Genomic DNA, 21640 nt, shown 5'->3' with positions numbered 1-21640 from the left:
CAACTCCGCTTGGCTCATGACAATGCTACAGTTCAAGCGGATATGATGGGGAAGCTCGAGTCCGATCTCTCGAATATCCCGGCTGAGATAATTGATGCTCGAGCTGAAGCAGCATTAAGTCAAACTAAGGCTGATCAGGAGATGGCAATTTATATGAAGGACACCGCTGATGCCCAAGCCGGTTGAAGCGGGTCCTCGATCGTGAGAAGAGGATCGAGCAATATGTTTGTTGCAGATCTCGAAGAGAGGTACTCGAGGAGATTTGGCGCTAGGGGCTTCGTTCTCTCGGAGGAGTTGGCTCGAGCAAGGGCAGACGAGCGTGATACTCGGTCCTTTCTTGCTTACGCCATGAATAGCGAATCTAAGGCTGGCAAGCTGTAGCCTTTTGGAACGGAGCGTAGATTTTGCCGCTTTTTTTGGACTTGATATTTGCAGAGCATGTTTGTAGATGGAGAGCGCGCCTTTTGCGTATGTAATTAAGATAAAACTTGAAGTTTTATGTTTTATCGTTTTTGTATCTCTTTCTTCAGTACTTTCGACCAGGCAGGCTGGTTTTGGTGTCTGGAGGGAGCCTTGTGGATCCGGAGCTTACTAGATAGGCCCGGAGGCTATTAAGTATGATTTTTGGCGTGAGTAGGCATCAGGGCCATTGTGCTTTGCCCAGCTATTTAGGCCTAGTCTCCGAGTTGGGCCTTGATTTGAGCTTACCTGACCTCCAATCTCCCGCGCCTGCATGGGCGGATGCTGAGTGTCTTTATTCCTTGCCCTTGGGCATTTGTGTTTCAACAATTTCGGGTCCAGTCTCCTAGTCGGGTTGCAACTTGAGATTTAATTGACCCTCAGGTTTTTTTGTGCCTACATGGGCGGATGACGATGGCTCTTGTGCTTCAGGTTGAAGCGACCTTTTAAGTGTGTGGCCTGGAGGTTTGTTCGGCTGGCAACAGTGGCACTTATGCCATGTCCTTAGGCATGTGTAGTTAAAAATTTTGGATCTGGTCTCCGAATCGGGTTATGACTCAAGCTCATTTTAATCCTCAAGTTTTCAATTTTCAAGCTGGCGATAGTGGCTCTTACGCTATTTGGTCGTTGAGACCTTTTAGTGTGCAGCCCGGAGGCCCGTTTGGCTGGCGACAATGGCTCTTACGCTTTTGCCTGCGGCCATTTTCTAGGCTTTGTTTTCCTCTCATTAAGGTCTTTTTGAAATGATTTTGCCTGACCCGTCATCGGTTCTTGAAGAACCCCGATTTCAAGTCGTTAGCGGTGATGTTCGAGCACATCGGAAGGTACTTAGTTCGTAGGCTGAGTAGCTCGAAGCCTTGTGTTTTGGAGCTGACATGGTCAAAGCTCGTTTGCCTGTTGAGGGAAGCTTGTTTTAACTAGTTCTTTTCAAAGTATATTCAAAGTAATGGCCTATGATTTGGTTAGCGACAGTCGGGCGTCCCCGAGTCGCGTTAGTTTGGTTGGTGCAGCCGTTTTGACCATAGTCATATGTGTTTGGTTGGAGCCATTTTTTATCACAAGTGATAGTTTACGTGTATACACCGAGGGTATGCCCTTTCAGGATTCTTACAAATGCGATGTATAGCCTAAACTTCGGGATTGAGTTTTATCCCTGTAGTAAGGTCTTACAAAATTTTCATGCCTGTTGAGGTCTTACAGTTTGGCATGCCTGTTGAGGTCTTATAGTTTTTCATGCATGTTGAGGTCTTACAGTTTATCATGCTTGTTGAGGTCTTACAGTTTGTCATGCTTGTTGAGGTCTTACAATTTTTGTTGCTATGTAGAATAGATCTGGTTATACCAAGTCTGCCCGCTCGGGGTCTTACAGCCTTGGGTTTTCCAGTGTACAGCGATTGGAGACAGTCTCAGAGTCATCAAGTTTGCTTAGGCTCGAAGACCATTATTCGTGAGCTTAGAGTTACCTTGTTGGGGCCTTATGATCCCGGAGTCCCGACCTTAGGGTTATACAGGTGCCAAATTGTTGACGCTAAGTCTCCGAGTACTTTGGGACGCATTTGGTAGAGGGATCCCTGCCGAGAGTATGCTAAAATTTCCTTTTTTGGAGTGTGAGATGCTGAAAGATATTCTTTTATTGCTTTACATAAATACATATCGTTTCATTGTTGTGAGCTCGGACCGCGCGAGCATGGCTCCATGGACTATTTGGTCCCATACATGATTCTCTATTGAAACTTAGTCTGCCGTTCCCTGGCCCTTCCGAGCGGACGGCGCCTTCAAAAAAAGGGAGGTGTCCCTCATCGTTTGATTGCAAAAGAAGGCTTGTGGTCTTTTCGAATCCTCCTCAGGGGGTACGTTGCTCCGCTAAGAACCTTGCTAGCGAAATCCTCTTTGAGGCGTAAGTCTGACCGAAGGGAAAGAGCGCGGCAGGTTCTGTTAAGGCCTTAGGGTCTTCGGGTAGAGTTAGAACATCTGAACGCCCTGGCCGATTATCTACATATAGGTTAGTGAAAAAATAACGAAGGTAGGCGATATTCCGAGGTTTGGTATCTTCCTTCCGTTTCGGGGTATGGACTCTAGTACAGCCCTCCGCTGTGTTTAATCGGGCTTGGCTGATGAAGTAGTTCGCTTACCCTTTGACTCTTTCGAAAGTGGAGATATTGGTGTCGGCAATGCATCATGTGATGCAGGATTTCCCCTTGTCTCGTATTTCTTCATGCATACGGTTTTAATTCCGCCCCTTGCGTAGAATTTCATCCTTTTGGCAAAGCGGGGGCGGCCTTGTCCTCCGACGATGTGCCCATGGTCGTCTGGGTAAGGCATCCATGCCTTGCACCTCCTTTGTTGATTATGGAACTCGGCGTTCTGGTCTAGGCTAGTCATGTCATACTGAGAAAATGGTCTTTCTCCTTGTCGTAGCGATCGCCATTTGGAATCTGTCAAAGATTCGAGAGGTGGCTATGTTTTGACCCAGTGGATCGAGCCACCCATCATCCTTGGCCTGTCAGTGCTGATCGAGCCACCTGCACTCATGTGCACATGTTTTATTTAAAATGGATCGAGTGAGGAAGAAGGTTACCAATGCTACATTGTGAGGTCGAGACGAGGTCTAGGTTCCCTCTTTGCTGAATGTAAGGGCGTTCTTGGGGGTATATCTCCAGATCTGCCTTTCACCGACAGTGAGAAATTTTGCTCTCCCTTTTACAAGTTCTTGGAAAGGGGCATCGCTCCTCCATTATTATGGTAATGTGCTGCGGCCTGTTTGCTTCGTTCCTCCTGGTTGCCTTCCGCACTGGGGACTGAACTCGAATTCAGTCGCTCATCAGTTCTCGGCGGTGATTTTTGTCGAGCGGCTTAGCGTCTTTCCTCCGGAGCTGGTGGCTATCTTCTGCCTCGCGGCCGCACTTGCTATGTAGTTCCCGTGTCAGGCTGTGATTCCTTTGAGAGGAATTCGGCCGAGTTGGTCTGAGCCATTTGACGTCCCTGATTTTGCCTATGGAAAACACGATGTTTGGAATATCAACATGGAAATTGCACTCTAACGGGCGAGGCTCCCTTGCTGGCCATGTGTCCTTGCCGAATCTGGTTTTGTTATCGATTCCTCGAAGATATTGTCCTCGAGCCATTCTCCGATCGTTACGAGGTAGATTGCATCTCGGGGCATTCCTCCGGTCTGCGTCGCACGGGTGGTACCTCCCTATGTTTGGCATTGGTTTCTTTGCCAGGAGCCTGTTTGAGTAAGCTGAGCCTGATGAGGCTCCCGGATGGTCATCCATGACCCTGATTTGCGAATGATACTGGGTACGGGCACCTAACCAGGTCTTGGCTGGGTACCTGATCAAGTTTTGTTTGAACAGCCCTGAATTCGTCGGACTCAGTTTGTTTAGGCTCTGAGTGAAGGCATGTGTTGCCCAGTCATCTAAGACCGGGGGTAATCTCGTTCGTTCCATCAGGGAATGAGGTGTGAATCCTCGTAGCATTTCATTCTCCCTTTGCTCGGCCTTGGATGCGTCGGGAATTCTCGTTGTTGTTTTGATGGCACCGGCGTATGCCTTTATGGAGGAATATATTGGTACGGTAGGCGAGTTTACGGGTTCTGGTGCTTGGTTATGATGCCACATCATGGTTCCTTTCGAGAGTGTTTCCCCGAACCTCTTCAATAAGACGGCCTCGATCTCATCATCTTTTGGGTTGTTGCCTTTTCCCGCGCACATATAGGCAATGATGTGTTCATTGGGATTTGAGGTCCCATTGTACTTAGGGAGTTCTGGCATTCTAGCCTTCTTTGAAATGGGTTCCGGGGCCGCTTTCCCGGGGAACGACCGTTGCACTAACTTCCACGAACCGGATTTGATCCTTTTGGAGAGATCCCCTAGCATCTTTGCTATGGCAGGGCATGTTACCGATCCATTGTTTCTTGATCTCTCAAGTACTTGCTCGGCGGGGGGAGCTGTTTCTAGCGCTGATGTGCTGGGAGTCTTAGGATGGCTTTGTAACTGAGCGATAGCCAACTGTTGTGCCTGCAACATTTCAAAAATAACATGAAGACTAACTTCCTGTTCTTCCTGGGCTGGGGTTTTTTGGGCTTCCTATCGGTTGTTATGTCGTACGCTTCTGTCGGTGTGCAAGCTTTCGTTGACCTGTTGTGCGTCCTATGAATCCTTGTCCGTTAGAATCAGCCCGGGCACACTTTCGGAGTTCTGTGGTTGCATTCTGATAGCCGGAATAGCCACGCCGTTTTACTCGTGGTTTTCGAGGTGAAAATGGTAACAACAATTAAATTTGCAAATGGCATTCTAAAAATACGTGATCTATTTTTATGCTAGTTGTTATAGCAAATGGTGCTAAGAATATAAAGTTTAACGACAAAATACAAGCTAAAACGGGGCAGTAATATCTGGGCTCGATCTCGAGCTATCGGGGGTAATCAGGAATGGGGCAATAGTTAGAATATGATCAAGCAAGGCCCTTTATGGCCAATACCAAACAATAAATGAAGAACAAGTGAGAGAGTAGTAAATGCTAAAGTTGCCTCGAGCTAGTTAGGACGAGCAAGTTAAAGAGAAGAGAGAGAGATATTTTTGATCTAGTGGAGAATAGTTGGAGCAACATAAGCCCCTTACAAAGTAGTGTACAGCATGCATTAATTGCAAAGTATGGAGATGGGATGGCTATACGCGACGTTTCCTCATAGGGTCTAGATAGGCCATCTCTGTCAGACTTAGCTGTGTGCCTTGGGAACTTCCCCTTCCGTTCTAGCCTCAACCTTCATCTTTTTCGAGTCGGGCCTCGATGCTCCCCAAGGGAGGGGACTCGATCGCAGCTCCATGTCCTCGGGGTCTTGAGGCATTCTTTTGAAATGGCTTGATAGCGAGAAATTAAGTCCTTTGATTTCCCCGCATACAGGGTTTTGACTAGAGCTCATTGACCCTTAAGTTTTTGACTTTAAAACTGGCCCTTAGGCTTTAACACGTCTCGTCAGTACGACCTTTTGTATGGGCTGCCGGCAGTGGCTCTTACGCATTGTGTCGGTATACCATTTTATATGGGCTGGGGGAGTGGCTCTTACGTATTGGATTGGTATGACCTTTTATATGGGCTGGCGGAAGTGGCTCTTACGCGTTGAGTCGGTACGACCTTTAGTAGGCTTTATTTTTCCCTCGATAAGGACTTTTGAAATTGTGTTTTCCAGACTCTTTGATGGTTTGATAAAAACCTCGATTGTGAGTCATTTTATGCCATTGATCGAGCACCTCGGGAGGTTCAGCTCGGTGGCTGAGCATCTCGAAGCCTATAGTTTGGAGCTGACATGGTCAAAGCTCTTTTGCCTATGTCGAGGGTAGCCTATTTAACTGATTCTTTTCGAAGTATTTTCAAAGTAATTGAAGGCCTGTAATTTTATAGCGACGGCCGGGCATCCCCAAGTCGCATTAGTTTGGCTGGTACAACCTTGTGACCATAGTCATTGTGTTTGGCCGAAGTCTTTCGGTTCCCGAGTGAGGTAGTTTCGGCGTCTATATCAAGGGTATTCCATTTTAGAGGTCTTACAAGTTCGATATATAGCCTTAACTTTAAGATAGGGATTATGTCTTTAGTAAGGTGTGCACGGTGAAATTGGGGAGACCAATTTCTCATTGACAAAGTGCTTCTGGACGTCGCCTTGAAGGCTCGAAACCTCAAGCCGGATACTTCACTTAAGATTTGTCGACACCCGATCTGGGGATAATGTTGGCCAAGACCCCGACGAGCGTGGAAGGCTTCCGAAGAATGCATCCGGAGTCGATCAAGTCTACCTGGGCAGCTTAACGATGGTCTATGTATACGTCATGAAGATAGTTAGATGTCTCATCCTGCTTCCTTTATCACTTAACGTATCTTGTACTAAGTTTGGATTCCCCACTCTTATAAAAAGGGAACCATTAACACTCTGTAAGCAAGTGGCTCCAACTACTCTACACAAGATCAATAACAATACTCTCTCTTTTCTATCTAACTTACTCATTCGAGGCTATTTCTTTATTTATTGCTCTTATACTTCTTCTTCATTTATTAATTCTTCATTTAGTTATATCTTAACTGTTATTACCTTCCCGAATACCCCCGATAGCTCGAGCTTGAGCCCAGGCATCAACCTTGAGGCCTTTCATCGATCAGTCCGAGGCTCAGGTAGCAAGCCCCTCGGTTTGATTATTTCCCCGTTTTAGCTTGTATTTCGTCGTTAAACTTCACATATCTAGTATCTACTGCTCTGGAAACTAGCATAAAAATAGATCACGTATTTTTAGAGTCCCATTTACAAATTAAATTATTATTACCATTTTCACGGTAAATAGTTTGGCACCCACCGTGGGGCTAAAAATAATAGTGATTATTTTCTTGCTGGTTTCATTATACAACACAAGTTATCTTTCACACTTCTTCTTGTCCAAGGTCTTCGATTTCAGGTCAAAATGTTTGGCTCAGTAAACAGAGTTGAGAAAAAAAACCTTGAAAACCACGGAGAAAACGGTGTGGCTGTTCCAATCATTGGCATGCCACCGCATAACCCCGATAATGCACCCGGACCAGTTCTAGTGGACACGAGTTCGCAAGACGTGCAGTGGGTCAACGACCTCACACACCGATAGAAGCATACAACATGGCGACCAACAAGAAGCCCAGAAGACCTCAGCTCGGGAAAAACAGGAAGTTAGCCTTCACATTATTTTTGAAATGTTGCAGGCACAACAGTTGGCTATCGCGCAGTTACAAAGCCACCCCAAGACTCCCAGTATGGCAGCACCGGAAATAGCCCCCCCCTCCCCCTAGCCGAACAAGTACCTGAGAGATTAAGCAATAACAGATCAATGGTCGACCCTGCTATAGTAAAAATGCTTGAGGATCTCACCAAAAGGATCGAATCGGGCGAGAAAATGATAGCAGCCAACGACAAGAAGGTCGAGACCTACAACTCTAGGGTCGACCAGATCCCGGGTGCACCCCCGGTCCTCAAGGGCATGGATTCAGAAAAGTTCATACAAAGGCCATTCCCCGAGGAAGCGGCCCTAAAACCCATCCCAAAGAAGTTCAGAATGCCAAAACTCCCTAAGTACAATGGGACCACTGACCCTAATGAACACGTTACTACCTACACTTGCGCGATAAAAGGAAACAATATAAAGAATGACAAGATCGAGTCAGTATTATTGAAAAAATTCGGGGAAACACACTCAAAGGGGGCCATGATATGGTATCACAACTTGGCTCCTAGTTCCATACACTCATTCACCATGCTAGTAGACTCCTTCGTAAAGGCACATGCCGGTGCCATCAAAGTAGCAACGAGGAAGTCAGACGTTTTCAAAATCAAGAAAAAGGAGAACAAGATGCTGCGGGAATTCGTGTGTCGCTTTTAGATGGAACGAATGGAGTTACCGCTAGTCTCTGATGACTGGGTAGTGCAAGCATTCACTCAAGGTTTGAATGAACGAAGCTCGGTGGCTTTAAACCAGCTGAAACAGAACCTAATCGAGTACCCAGTTGTGACCTGGTCAGACGTCCACAACCGGTACCAGTCGAAGATTATGGCCAAGGATGACCAGTTGGGAGCCCCTTCGGGCTTAGTATACCCGAGCAGGCTCCAGCAAAAAGAACCAAAACCAAACAAAGAAAGGTATCGGCCATATTTTGAAGATAGGAGGAACACCCCGAGGCACAACCTACATTGAAATGATCGGAGAGTGGATCTAGGACAGGACCCTCGAGGGCTCATCAACAGAGCCAGGTTCGATCGGAACGTAGTGCCAACGGATGCACCACATTTGTTAGAATACAACTTCAACTTTGATGTATCGAACATTGTGTTCGCCATCAGTAAAATCAGAGATGCCAAGTGGCCCAAACCTATGTAGTCGGATCCTTCGCAAAGAAAATACAACCTAGTATTGAATTTCACAACACGCACGGCCACAGAACCGAGGATTGTCATCAGCTATGAGAAGAGGTAGCTCGACTGCTTAACAAAGGACATCTCCAGGAATTCCTTAACGAGCGAACCAAAAATCAGTTCCGGGAAAGGGAGTCAACCAAGATGAACGAGGCAAACGAGCCACGACATTTCATCATATGATCATGGGGGCCACCGATGCCCCACAGGAACGGATACTGAGAAGAAAAAAAATATCCATCACTAGAGAAAAGCGGACCCGGGGATATATTCCCGAGTGCACCCTCACATTCAGCGAAGAAGACACTGAGACCATGTATCAACCTCACAATGACGCATTGGTAATCTCATTTCTTGTAAATGCTTTTCAAATAAAACGTGTACTCGTGGATCCAGGTAGCTCGGCCAATATTAGCAGGTCGAGGGTGATAGAGCAGTTTGGATTTCTCAACCAAATTGTTTACCGTGAAAATGGTAATAACAATTAAATTTGTAAATGGGACTCTAAAAATACGTGATCTATTTTTATGCTAGTTGTTAAAGCAGTTGATGCTAGGCATATGAAGTTTAATGAAAAAATACAAGTTAAAACAGGGCAGTAATCAAACCAAGGGGCTTTCTACCCTGGCTTCGGACTGATCGATGAAAGGCCTCGAGGTCGATACTCTGCTCGAGCTCGAACTCTCGGGGGTAACTGGGAAGGGGATAATAGCTAAGATATAATTAAAGAAGGCTCTTTATGGCTAATATCAAGCAATAAATGAAGAACAAGTATAAAAGCAATAAATGGAAAGAATAGCCTCGAGCGAGTGAGATAGAGAGAAAAGAGAGAGAGAGAGAGAGAGAGAGAGAGAGAGAGATTATTAATCTTGTGTAGAATGGTTAAAGTTGTCCCTTATAGACTGTTAACGACTCCCCTTTTATAAGAGGGGGGAATCCAAACTTAGTACAAGATACATTGAGTGATAAAGGAAGCAGGTTGGACAACTAACTAGCTTCATGACGTAAATGTAGGACAATGTTAGGCTTCCCAGGTAGACTTAATCGACTCCAGATGCACTCTTCGGAGGCCTCCCGTGCTCGTCGGGGTCTAGGCCAATGTAATCCCCAGACCGGGTGTCGATACATCTTGAGGGAAATATCCAGCTCGAGGTCTCGAGCCTCCGAGGCGATCTCCTGAAGCACTTTGCCAACGAGAAATTGGTCCTCCCAATTTCACCGTACACAGATAGTCTCCGCATTTCTTAGAGGGAAGCGATAAGAAATTATTTTGACATCCCACTCTATGGGATCCCATAATGACATCGTGCTGATGGCGTAACCCTTCATGAGTGCCGAAACGTTTCACCATTTTGCTTTTTCAGGGATATTCGATATGTCGTGATTCCTCGTTCTTCGGGGTCATAATGTTGCAGTTGATTCAGTTTCTATAAACGCATTGAATGTGCCTGTCATTATGTTTTTTGAGGGTGATCATGGCGTCGTCGGTTACCTTTCCCTTTTCCTCTATAAATGAGGCTTCTTATGATCAGTTTTTCACCCAAGCATCCTACGATATCTATCCTTTCCTCCTTTCTTGCTATCTTTATTCTTTCCTATTTCACAATGTTTAAGGCCCATGGCCTCAAGATTATACGTCGACATCATGCGCGCTACGGCCTAACTCCCGAACATTCTCTAGTCGGACGAAGTTGTGCTGCCTTGATGCTATTGTTATTGTTGTTATTGTTGATGTTGTTGTTTCTGTCTCCGTTAGCTCGGGGTGATGAAGTAGAGGACCGATTTATTCCAACCCGAGGAAGTATTTGGATTATACACCATTTCTCAAGAGGGGGCTCGGATTATACACCTGCTGCTCACCCTCCTTCTTCGGCTTGGTGTATTACACTCCCTTTGGATTCCTTAGGGTATGGCGTCACTTTCTACTGGTCGTCGCCTCCTAGGCCGAGGCAACATCTCAAGAAGTGGCTTTATAATACTAATACTGGCGGAGTTCATACTAGCCAGATTTTTCACCCAGCCACTTCATGTCTCCTTTCGGCTTCTCCTTCGCCACTTTGCTCTTGTCCATCACTTACCTCTTTTGTATCCTCCCTTTTGAAGATGCCATCCGGGAGTGTCGAGATGATTCTCCCTAGGGGATTGGACTTGGAAGATATTGTCTTTGATGTCGCACGTCTGAGGAGATGATGTCGAAGATGCCGCTATTGGGGACGCACTTTAGGAATAGGCTAGATTCTAAGACTTTTATTGTATGCACACCCTTTAACTTCTTTGTTCCTATGTAAGGATCCCCTTGTGGGCTTTTGTAATCATATGTAAGGACCCCTTGAGGGCCGTTGTAAAAGAACATTTATGAATACAAAGATATTGTCTTGGCTCCTCCCTTTGATACTTGTTTTATTTCTTTATGTTTGGTGCGTCTCCGAATGCACAATCTTATTTGTCATTGCTAATACTGAACCCGGATGCAAGTATTCCTTCCGGCCTTCTGTTGATGGAAGTGGCTTTGTGCAGAAATGAGAATAATGTTTTGGGCTTCGGGGTTGTGACTTACGAGTTGAGCTTCGTAATAACCTTTGAGAAGAAATTTGCTCGGGGACCCGTGGATGGAGGGTGCTTGTGATTTTTTGAAAGAAGTCCCCGAGAGAAGGCTCGCTTGCACTCGGACCATCTGGAAGTGAATTTTAGTATGAATAGCATTATGGTGTTTTAGATAGATTTTGAAAAAGGGGGGTTTTCCGATCCTGGATAGCACCCGGAGCTAGGTCCGTATAGGCGACGTTCAAACAATGCTCATTTATTCATAGCCTGGTTCCATTTGATGGAGATCTTCAAATTCGTGTGCCACCCTTGTGTTGGAGAAGGCATTGTCGGCTCTCTGGAGCGCAGCCTTACTTTGACGGATGTCCTCGAGATCGGGTACCGCCTTGAGGCTGGAGAGGATGCTATCGATTAGCGTTTTCGATCGGCTTTGGGGTAGGTGAATCATTGCCTCCCTTCCCACATATAATACGAGCCTGCTTCCACATTCTCAGGGGTTACCCCATCTCACGCAGTTGCCATTTTCTTCCTATTCCATGTTTCCGGTATTAACAAGCCTGTACATCCTTCCGCCTTTTAGTATTTCAACTTTGTGACTGCTATGGTGGCAATGTTGGGATTCATCCGAAACGAGGGCGGAGAGCTCCCATCCTAGTTTTCGAGATAATCGAGATCTGCTGACTTCATGGTACCAGTCGATTACGCCCTTCGTTGATGTTGTCGGGTACGGTAGAGACCGGGCATGGACAAGTCGTTTCGTCCGAGTGCTAACTGCTGGTATTATACCTTAGGAACCTATATTATTTATTGGAAAATGGAGCTATACTCTTAGGCGGCATGCCCAGTGCTTTACCAGTTCTACCTATGGCGAGAGTGGATTTAGTAGTTGTGTCTTCCTCCCTTTTTCTATAGTGGTTATACGGGCGTCGGGTGATGCCCCTAATTTTCCAGGCTCGCTTGAGATCTAGCGGCCCACTTATTCCTTAATGAGCGTTAGTAGCGGGCTTTGTCCCGGGGTGAATGGGAGGAAAAATATCATGGTGAGCATTGCGTTGTTCCTTCCTCGCTATCACCTGATACTTCTTATTGAGTTTTCTTATGTAGACCTCCGACAATCTTGAATTTGGACTGCGTCATTGTGGAGCTAGGCTTTAGATGAGGGTATGTCCCTTAGGCTCTTTTATGAGGAGAAGGAAGTAGGGTCGATGTACTACGATATGAGGCATACTGGTGCTCGAATTACGAGAGCTATTTGATGGAGCAGGTAACTTCTCATGGTATGCGTTTCGCTTTTTAACCTCTTTAGTTTAACTTCTTGCCTATTTCAGTTGCATAGAAAGATGAGGTCTCTAAAGCACCTTAGGGGTGAAGCCGACCGAGTATAGGAACGATTGTGGCGTGATAAGAGCTCATGTACATGCGTAAGCTTTAGAGAAGGGAGTCTTGGCTAAATCTCCTGCCTGCGAGGCCCAACCCCGCTTGGCTCGTGACATTCCTTCAGTTCAAGCGGATATGATCGCGAAGCTCGAGTCCAAACATTCGAAAGTCAGGGCTAAAATCGTTGATGCTCGGGCTGAAGCAGTATTGAGTCGGACTAAGGTTGTTCAGGAGAAGGCGATTCATTTGAAGGATGCTATCGATGCCTAAGACGAGTTGAAAATGGCCCCCGACCATGATAAGAGGATCGAGGAATATATTTGTTGCAGTCACCGAAGAATGGTACTTGGAGAGATTGACACCAGGTGTTTTTTTCTTCCGGAAGAGCTGGCTTGATCGAGGGTGGACGAGCGTGATGCTCAATAATTTCTCCCTGATGTTTGGGAGGGTGAAGACGAGGATGATAAGTTGTAGCCCTCGGGGGAGGGGCATAGATTTTTCCATTTTGCATGTGATACCTTCGAGTTTTCAGATGGGGAATGTACCTTTTCACACTTTGTATATAACAAAGAACCCGAGGTTTGCTTCTTTTGTACCCCTTTCTACTTTGCTCTCGACCAGATAGACCGGTTTCAGCATTGGTGAGAATCCTTAGATTTGTGATATGGCCCTAGGGCTCACAATGCCGGCCCGGAGGCTTTTACGCACTTGGTTGATATGGCCTTTAGTGAAAGTTGGCATTAGAGCCCTTATGCTTTGTTCAACTGTTTTGGGTTTAGTCTCCGAGTCGGGTTTCGACTCGAGCCTATTCTACCCTTAAGCTTTTGCATCTCTATGGGCGGGCAATAATGGCTCTTACGCCTTGCCCTTGGGCATTTGTACTTTAACTATTTTGGATTCAGTCTCCGAGTCGGGTTGCAACTCGAGCTTAATTGACCCTCAAGCTCTCCTTCTTCTTTTGTTTGGGCTGGAGACAATGTCTCTTACGCCTTGGGTCGAAGCGACCTCTTATGTATGTGGCCCTGAGGCTCGTGAAGCTGGCGATGATGGCTCTTACACTATGCCCTTAGGCATTTATAGTTAACATTTTTGGATCCGGCCTCCAAATATGGTTACAGCTCAAGCTCACTTTGACCCTCAAGTTTTTAAATTTTAAGCTGGAAATAGTGGCTCTTACGCTTTTGGCCATTGCAAACTTTTAATGTGTGGCCCGGAGGCTCGTTTGGCTGGCGATGATGGCTCTTACGCTTTTGCCCTTAGGCATGTGTAGGCTTTGTTTTCCCCTCATTAAGGACTTTATTAAAATAATTTTGCCAGACCCGTCGTTAGCGGCAATGTTCGAGCACCTCAGAAGCTTTAGCTTGTAGGCTGAGTAGCTCAAAGCCTCGTGATTTGGAGTTGACATGGTTGAAGCTCGTTTGCCTGTTGAGGGTAGCCTATTTTAACTGGCTCTTTTTGAAGTAGATTCGAAGTAATGGCATGTGATTTTGTTAGCGACGGTAGGGCATCCCTGAGTCGCGTTAATTTGGCTGGTGCAGTTGTATTGACCGTAGTCATTTATGTTTGGCCGGATCCATTTTTTATCCCGAGTGTGGTAGTTTAGGCGTCTATATCGAGGGTATACCCCTTCGGGAGTCTTACAAATGCGACATATAGCCTAAACTTTGGGATTGAGTTTTATGCCCGTTGTAAGGTCTTACAAAATTTTCATGCCTGTTGAGGTCTTACAATTTTTCATGCCTGTTGAGTTCTTACAGTTTTTTCATGCCTGTTGAGGTCTTACAGTTTTGTCATGCCGTTGAGGTCTTATAGTTTTTTCATGTCGTTGAGGTCTTACAGTTTTTTCATGCATGTTGAGGTCTTATAGTTTTCTCATGTTGTTGAGTTCTTACAATTTTTGTTGTTATATTGAATAGATCTTGGTAGACTGAGTTTGCCCATTCGGGGTCTTACGTCTTTGGGTTTTTAAGTGAGTGGCGACTGGTGATAGTCTCCGAGTCGTCGAGTTTGCTTAGGCTCGAAGGCCATTGCTCGCGAGTTCAGAGTGGCCTCATTGAGGGCATACGAGCATGGGGTTCCATCCCTTGAGGTTGTGCATTTCTCTTTCAAACTTTTGATGTTAGTCTCCGAGTACATAAGGTACCTTCGATGTTGGTGATGCCTGGCGATTTCTGTGTTGCCTTATTTGAAGGTTTTATGATTTCGGAGTTTCAACACAGAGGTCGTCTGAGTGTTGAACTGCCGACGTCAGTCCTTGAGCGTTCGGAACATTTCTGGCAGAGGAATTATTACCTTATTTTGCAAAGGTGTTTTTGACAAAAGGTATTCTTTGATCGTTCGGTACAATATTACACGTATTCGCCGACGGGAGCTTGTCTATATGGACACGGTTCGTTTGATCGTATGGCCCGGTACATTACTTTCCTACAGGAACCCCATTTGGCCTTTCATGACTTTTTCGAGTGGGTGGCTTTCTGGGGGGTATGCCCTTCATCGTTCAAATTGATTATAAAAGAAGTTTTGAGCTTTTGCTGAGTTTCCCTTAGGCAGCTCGCAGATGTTGCCTTATTAAAAACCTTGCTGGTAAAACCCTTCTTTTGGGACAAAAACTCGGTTGAAGGAAAACAGTGCAATGGGTGCGTTTTAGAACCTTAAGGTCTTCAGGCAGGGTTAGCGTTCTGACCGTTCCGATCGAGTGCCTGCATAAGGGTTAGCCCTAACTTCAAAACAAAAAGGGAGATGGTTGTACCTTGAAGTAAGATATGCTGGCAACGCCTCGGGATTGATTCGCTACAATTGTGAGGGCTAATTTGTTTCAATTGCCCGAGGTGAAGACGCGGTATGGTTCTTTACTTCGTTTTGCCAAGTTCGATCTAGGGTGAGGCCCGATTCGCCCTTTGGTTTCCTCGGGGGAGGAAGTACGAACGTTGGTACCACATCATGTATTGTGATTATTTCCCTCGCCGCATGTTGTTCCCCGTACACGGTTTTAATTCTGTCCTTTGTTTGAAATTTTATCATCTGGTGAAGGGTGGACGGTACTGCTCTCATGCAGTGCATCCACGGCCCCCTGAATAAGGCATTATACCTCATGTCTCCTTCGATGACATGGAATTTGGCATCTCAGGTCGTGCCTGCCACGGTGACCGGAAGGATGATTTTGCCTTTCGTTGTTTTGCTTGCCATGTTGAATCCGTTGAGGACTCGAGTGGTAGGCACGATTTGGTTGAGCAATCCAAGCTGTTCTATCACTTTTGACCTGACAATATTAGCCGAGCTACCTGGATCCACGAGTACATATTTTATTTGAAAAGAATTTACAATCAAGGAGATTACCAGTGCGTCATTGTAGGGTTGAGACAAGGTCTCGGTGTCTTCTTTGCTGAATGTGAGGGCATCATTGGGAATATATCCCCAAGTCTGCTTTTCTCTAGTGATAGATATTTTTGTTCTTCTCATTACGGGTTCCTGCGGGGCATCGACACCCCCCATGATCATGTTGCGACTCGTTTGCCTAGTTCTTCTTGGTTGCCTCCCTTTCTCGGAACTAATTTTTAGCTCGATCGCTAAGGAATTCCCAGAGATGTCCATTGTTAAGTATTCGAGCTACCTATTCTTTGTAGCTGATGACAATCATCAATCATGTGGCCGTGCGTGTTGTAAAATTCGCATACCAAGTTGTAATTCCATTGCGAAGGATCTGATTGTATAGGTTTGGGCCACTTGGCGTCTTTGATTTTACTGATGGCGAACACAATATCCGACACATCGACGTTGAAGTTGTATTCTGACAAGTGGGGCGCACACGTTGTCACTACGTTCTGATCGAACCTAGCTCTATCGATGAGCCCTTGAGGATCCTGTCCTCGATCCACTCTCTGATCATTGCGAGGTAGGTTGCGCCTCGGGGCATTCCTCCTATCTTCGAGGTATGGCTGATACCTTTCTTTGTTTAATTTTGGTTCCTTTGCTAGGAGCCTTCTCGGGTATACTGAGCCCAAAGGGCTCCCGATAGGTCATCCTCAGCCTTGATCTTTGACAGGTACCGGTTTTGGACGTCTGACCAGATCACAGCTGGGTACTCGATCAGGTTCTGTTTTAGCTATTTCGAAGCTACCGAGCTTCGTTCATTCATACCATGAGTAAAGGACTACACTGCCTAGTCGTCGGAGACTAGCGGTAGCTCCATCCGCTCCATCTGAAAGCAAGAAATGAAATCCCGCAACATTTTGTTCTCCCTGTACTTGATTTTGAAAACGTCGAACATCCTCATCGCTACTTTGACGGCACCGGCATGTGCCTTTACGAAGGAGTCTTCTAGCATGGCGAATGAATCTATGGAGTTAGGAGCCAAGTTGTGTGTCACGACCCAAACAGGAGGGCCATGACTAGCACCCGACCACACTTGCCGAGCACCAACGTACATTTCATCTAACCTTCATTATTATCTTTTAGGGATGACAAGATCAATATAAATGGTATACCTGGATCATGGACAACCAGCAATAAAATATGACGGCATGAACATACAAAGAAGGGGATGACTAGACAATCAAGAAACTACATATAAGGTATGAGCTACCACGCTACTATGAAAGACTATACAACAAAAACTAGCCGACAAGGCATACCAAACTATACATGAGTCGACACCTGTCTATGAGCCTCTAAAAGAACATAAGTGTTGCAACATAGCCGGAACAGGGCCCCGACATACCCATAATGTCTATAACAAAAATTGCATACCAAGACCAAGGCAAGTCCGGAGAAGGGATCTCGCCAATCACCGCTGAACTGGACAGTCTACTGTGGTGGGGGAGCTGCACCTGCCTGTCTATCAGGACCTGCAGCACGACATGCAGCGTCCACAAATAAAAGGACGTCAGTACGAATAAAGTACTGAGTATGTAAGGCAAGGAACCATAAATACGATCAGTAATGTAAGCAAGGATAGAGAATATACAACCTGTAACATCTTAGTACCTCTGAGGGCTACTTACATGAAATGCATGATACATATGTATAAATACATAAACCTTTAAAGCATTCGCCTCTGTGGGCATCATCATCATCATATCGTACCCGGCCATAATAGGCTCGGTAGAATCGTACCCGGCCACGTGGAGCTCGGTAAAACCCAACTGATCAGTGGTTGCACAATAGGTGTCGTACCCGGCCAACTATAGCGTGGCTCGGTAGAGTAAAATAGATACATATATATAATGCATGCTCGACTCATGGAATCACATTCTAAACCTTTCGGAGTGACGTAAGGTCGGTATCCTCTGTACACGTTATTAGGACTAACTCTTCACTATGAACCTTATAAGAATCAGGAAGTACCAATAACATTGATAACATAAGACTAAGAGAAGCAACATTAACATCAATCATTCCATAAGAGGGAAAACAATGTAAGTACTGCTAGCTTCTAAGAGTAGAGTATCTTGGAAGATCGTTCATTACATTATGTACAATCGGAGTCGTGCAAAAGAAGGAAAGGGATAGCCTAACATACCTTGTATATACTGCCCCAATCTCAAGCTATGCAATTGTCAAAACTCCTTAGTCTACAATAAGAGAAACGATACTATCGTTATCATTTAAGCGTCATAACTATTATGTATCGACCACAACCTATTTTACGATGAAACGGACAGCACCTCCCCTATATATATGACCTCACACCATTCAAAACAGTCACCAAACAGCCCAAACAACATCAATAATAAACATATTGAGCCTCCCAAAATAGTCCACACACAGCCTAATCACTCCATACATACGACGACCACCGTAGTCGTGTCAAACAACCTGGAAATGTTACGAATAACTATCAACCCATAACCCTACATATATATGGTGTTTCTCCACACCCTTCCTCCTCCAAAACTCCACAATATAGTAGTAAAATACGCAGCCCAACAACAACGCAAAACAGTCCACAAAACAATAACATTACTACCAAGCCTTTCGATATATATCTCACAAGTTCTAGCTTCAATGGCTTAGCCGCAACTTGGATAATCTTAAATACATATAGAGTAAGAGGTTCCTTACCTTTATACAGAAAGAACAACTCCAATTTGACCTTAAATTTCCAAGAAATATCCCTCCAATGCTGCCACAACAACAAAAAAATGAAACTAGCGATCAATTAGTGTTTTTCGGCACTAGAATCACTTTAGAAGGCTTGAAATCACCTAGGATTGATATTAAGAACATTAGGGAGTATTTACAGAACATAAACCCTTTAAAACAACCTCCCACACGAGCTGGAACGACACAAAAATGAGCAACAACAAGAAGAACAAGAGACTTACTAGCGCCACGGAATTCCCGACACTTGATTTGTGTTGTTTGCCCTTTTTTTGGGTCTTGAATCTTGAGAGAACCTTGAGAGGATGTTCCTAGGGTTCTAAGGTCTGAAAATAGTGAAAATAAATGACTTAAAACGGGTTGGAGTCATCCTATATAGGTCCAAATATCTTAAACCGACTTAAGTGGGCCCCATAGAGAGGTGCTTGGCGCAGTCTCGCGAAAACGCGAATATCTCTCTACTCCAAGATCGTATCGATGAACGGTTTAATGCGTTGGAAACTAGACTCATAGATCTTTAATTTGGTTGGTAGATAACCCCGTAATTCCTTGTAAATTATGAGAAAAGATTAGAAACATTTGACCCAATGTTTAAGTAAAATTATGAACCTAAGTTGCGACAACTTTTGTCGACTTTTGTTTCATAACTCGTTTGACTTCAAGACTTATGATACGGATATTATATGATTAAAATACCTTAATAAATGACCTCTTGAGTGTATTAATCACCGCTAGATTACCTGAAAATACGAGTTACAACATCCTTGATTCGTTTAACTTCTAATACTGGTTAATCACCCTTATACACTCTTGTATCACTTAAGACCAATAGGATTGACTTCTTATCATCTCAAAGATAATTCCTTCTTGGATTTATGTTAACTAGTATATGGCATGAACTAACACATGTGGATATGGGTTGTAACACCCTCCCCCTTAGGAACATTCGTCCTCGAATGTAAGGGTTTATGGGGAGTTTAAATCATCGTGGATTCCAATGGAAATTTCCGATCAATTTTCCCCTATAAAATGGTCACTAGCAAAACTTGCAAGTAATTAAGCCCAACATATGGCTTCACAAGGCTACACAAAGCATTATGCATATTTACATTATCTACATATCACCATTTTGTATTAAGGAGGAGTATTCTCAAATTATTGCTTACCTCATAGAGCCGTTTCACCTTCCAATGTATCCTGTCTTCCACCAGCATCCTTGTTATCTTCATTCTGGAATAAGTAAGGGTATTTAGACTTCATCTCCTCTTCTGCTTCCCATGTCATTTCTTCCATATTTTTGTTCCTCCACAATACTTTGACGGAAGCTACATCTTTTGTTCTCAGCTTGCGGACTTGCCGATCTAATATCGCCACTGGCACTTCTTCATATGATAGGTCCTCTGTAACTTGTACATCTTTGATAGGGATGACTCGAGAAGGGTCTCCAATACATTTTCTCAACATAGATACATGGAATACCGGGTGGACAAATTCCAATTCGGATGGCAATTCTAACTCATAAGCAACCTGTCCAATCCGTCGAAGAATTTTATATGGCCCGATATACCTTGGACTCAGCTTACCTTTCTTCCCAAAACGCATAATACCCTTCATTGGTGAGATCCTCAGGAAAACCCAATCACCAACCTCAAACTCTAGATCACGACGTCGGATATCAGAATAAGATTTTTGCCTGCTTTGTGCCATCCTCAATCGCTCCTGTATCACTTTCACCTTCTCAATAGCTTGGTGAATCAAATCTGGCCCATATAATTCTGTTTCACCGACTTCGAACCATCCAACTGGTGATCTACATCTCCTCCCGTATAGTGCCTCGTATGGGGCCATTTTAATACTGGAATGGTAGCTATTATTATAGGCGAATTCTATGAGTGGAAGATGATCATCCCAATTCCCCTTAAAATCTAAAACACATGCTCGTAGCATATCTTCCAGTGTCTGAATGGTACGTTCAGCCTGTCCGTCAGTCTGCGGATGAAATGCAGTGCTGAGATTTACCTGTGTGCCTAAACCCTTCTGGAAAGACCTCCAAAAGTTAGCCGTAAATTGAGCTCCTCGGTCTGATATAATAGATATGGGCACACCATGAAGCCTAACAATCTCCTTGATATACAACTTTGCATAATCTTCAGCCGTGTAAGTTGTCTTCACTGGCAGAAAATGGGCACATTTTGTAAGTCGATCAATTATCACCCAGATGGAGTCAAACTTATGATAAGAGCGAGGTAATCCAATAATGAAGTCCATATTAATCACCTCCCACTTCCAGGTCGGAATCTCTATATTTTGAAGCAATCCACCGGGTTTCTGATGTTCTATCTTTACTTGTTGACAATTGGGACACTGGGCTACAAATTCTGCAATAGACTTCTTCATATTATCCCACCAATATTGCTCCTTGACATCATGATACATCTTTGTCGAGCCGGGATGGATGGAATATCGGGATTGATGAATCTCATTCATAATCTTCTCTCGCAACCCTGCCACATTAGGCACACACAATCGGCTCTGGTATCTCAGTGCCCCATCTTTTCCGATCCCAAAAGCCATACTTTTACACTGTTGAATGCTTTCTCTTAATCGTACTAAGATAGGATCTTCATATTGTCGTGCTTTTACCTCGGCTACCAAAGATGATTCTGATGTATTCTGTACAGTAACACCTCCGTCATCAGAGTCTAACAATCTGATTCTCATATTGGCTAGCTGATGAAGCTCTTTAATCAACCCCCATCTACCTGCCTCAATATGTACTAAGCTTCCCATTGATTTACGGCTGAGAGCGTCTGCCACAACATTGGCTTTACCGGGATGATACAATATCTCGACGTCGTAGTCTTTCAATAATTCAAGCCACCTACGCTGCCTCAAATTCAACTCTTTCTGCTTGAAGATGTATTGTAAACTCTTGTGATCTGTGTAGATGTCAACATGGACGCCGTATAAGTAGTGCCGCCATATCTTCAAAGCATATATTACTGCAGCCAATTCCAAATCATGGGTTGGATAATTCTTTTCATGCTTCTTCAATTGTCTTGATGCATAAGCAATCACATTCCCACGCTGCATCAATACGCACCCCAAACCTATACCTGAGGCATCACAATATACCACATAATCTTCTGTTCCTTCAGGAAGAGTGAGCACTGGTGCAGATGTCAATCGATTCTTCAGCTCCTGAAAACTACGTTCACAAGTGTCAGACCACTGGAA

Source organism: Nicotiana sylvestris, chromosome 11, assembly GCF_000393655.2.
Source record: "Nicotiana sylvestris chromosome 11, ASM39365v2, whole genome shotgun sequence".
Lineage (NCBI taxonomy): Eukaryota > Viridiplantae > Streptophyta > Magnoliopsida > Solanales > Solanaceae > Nicotiana > Nicotiana sylvestris.
Note: the sequence above shows the minus strand (reverse complement) of the source record.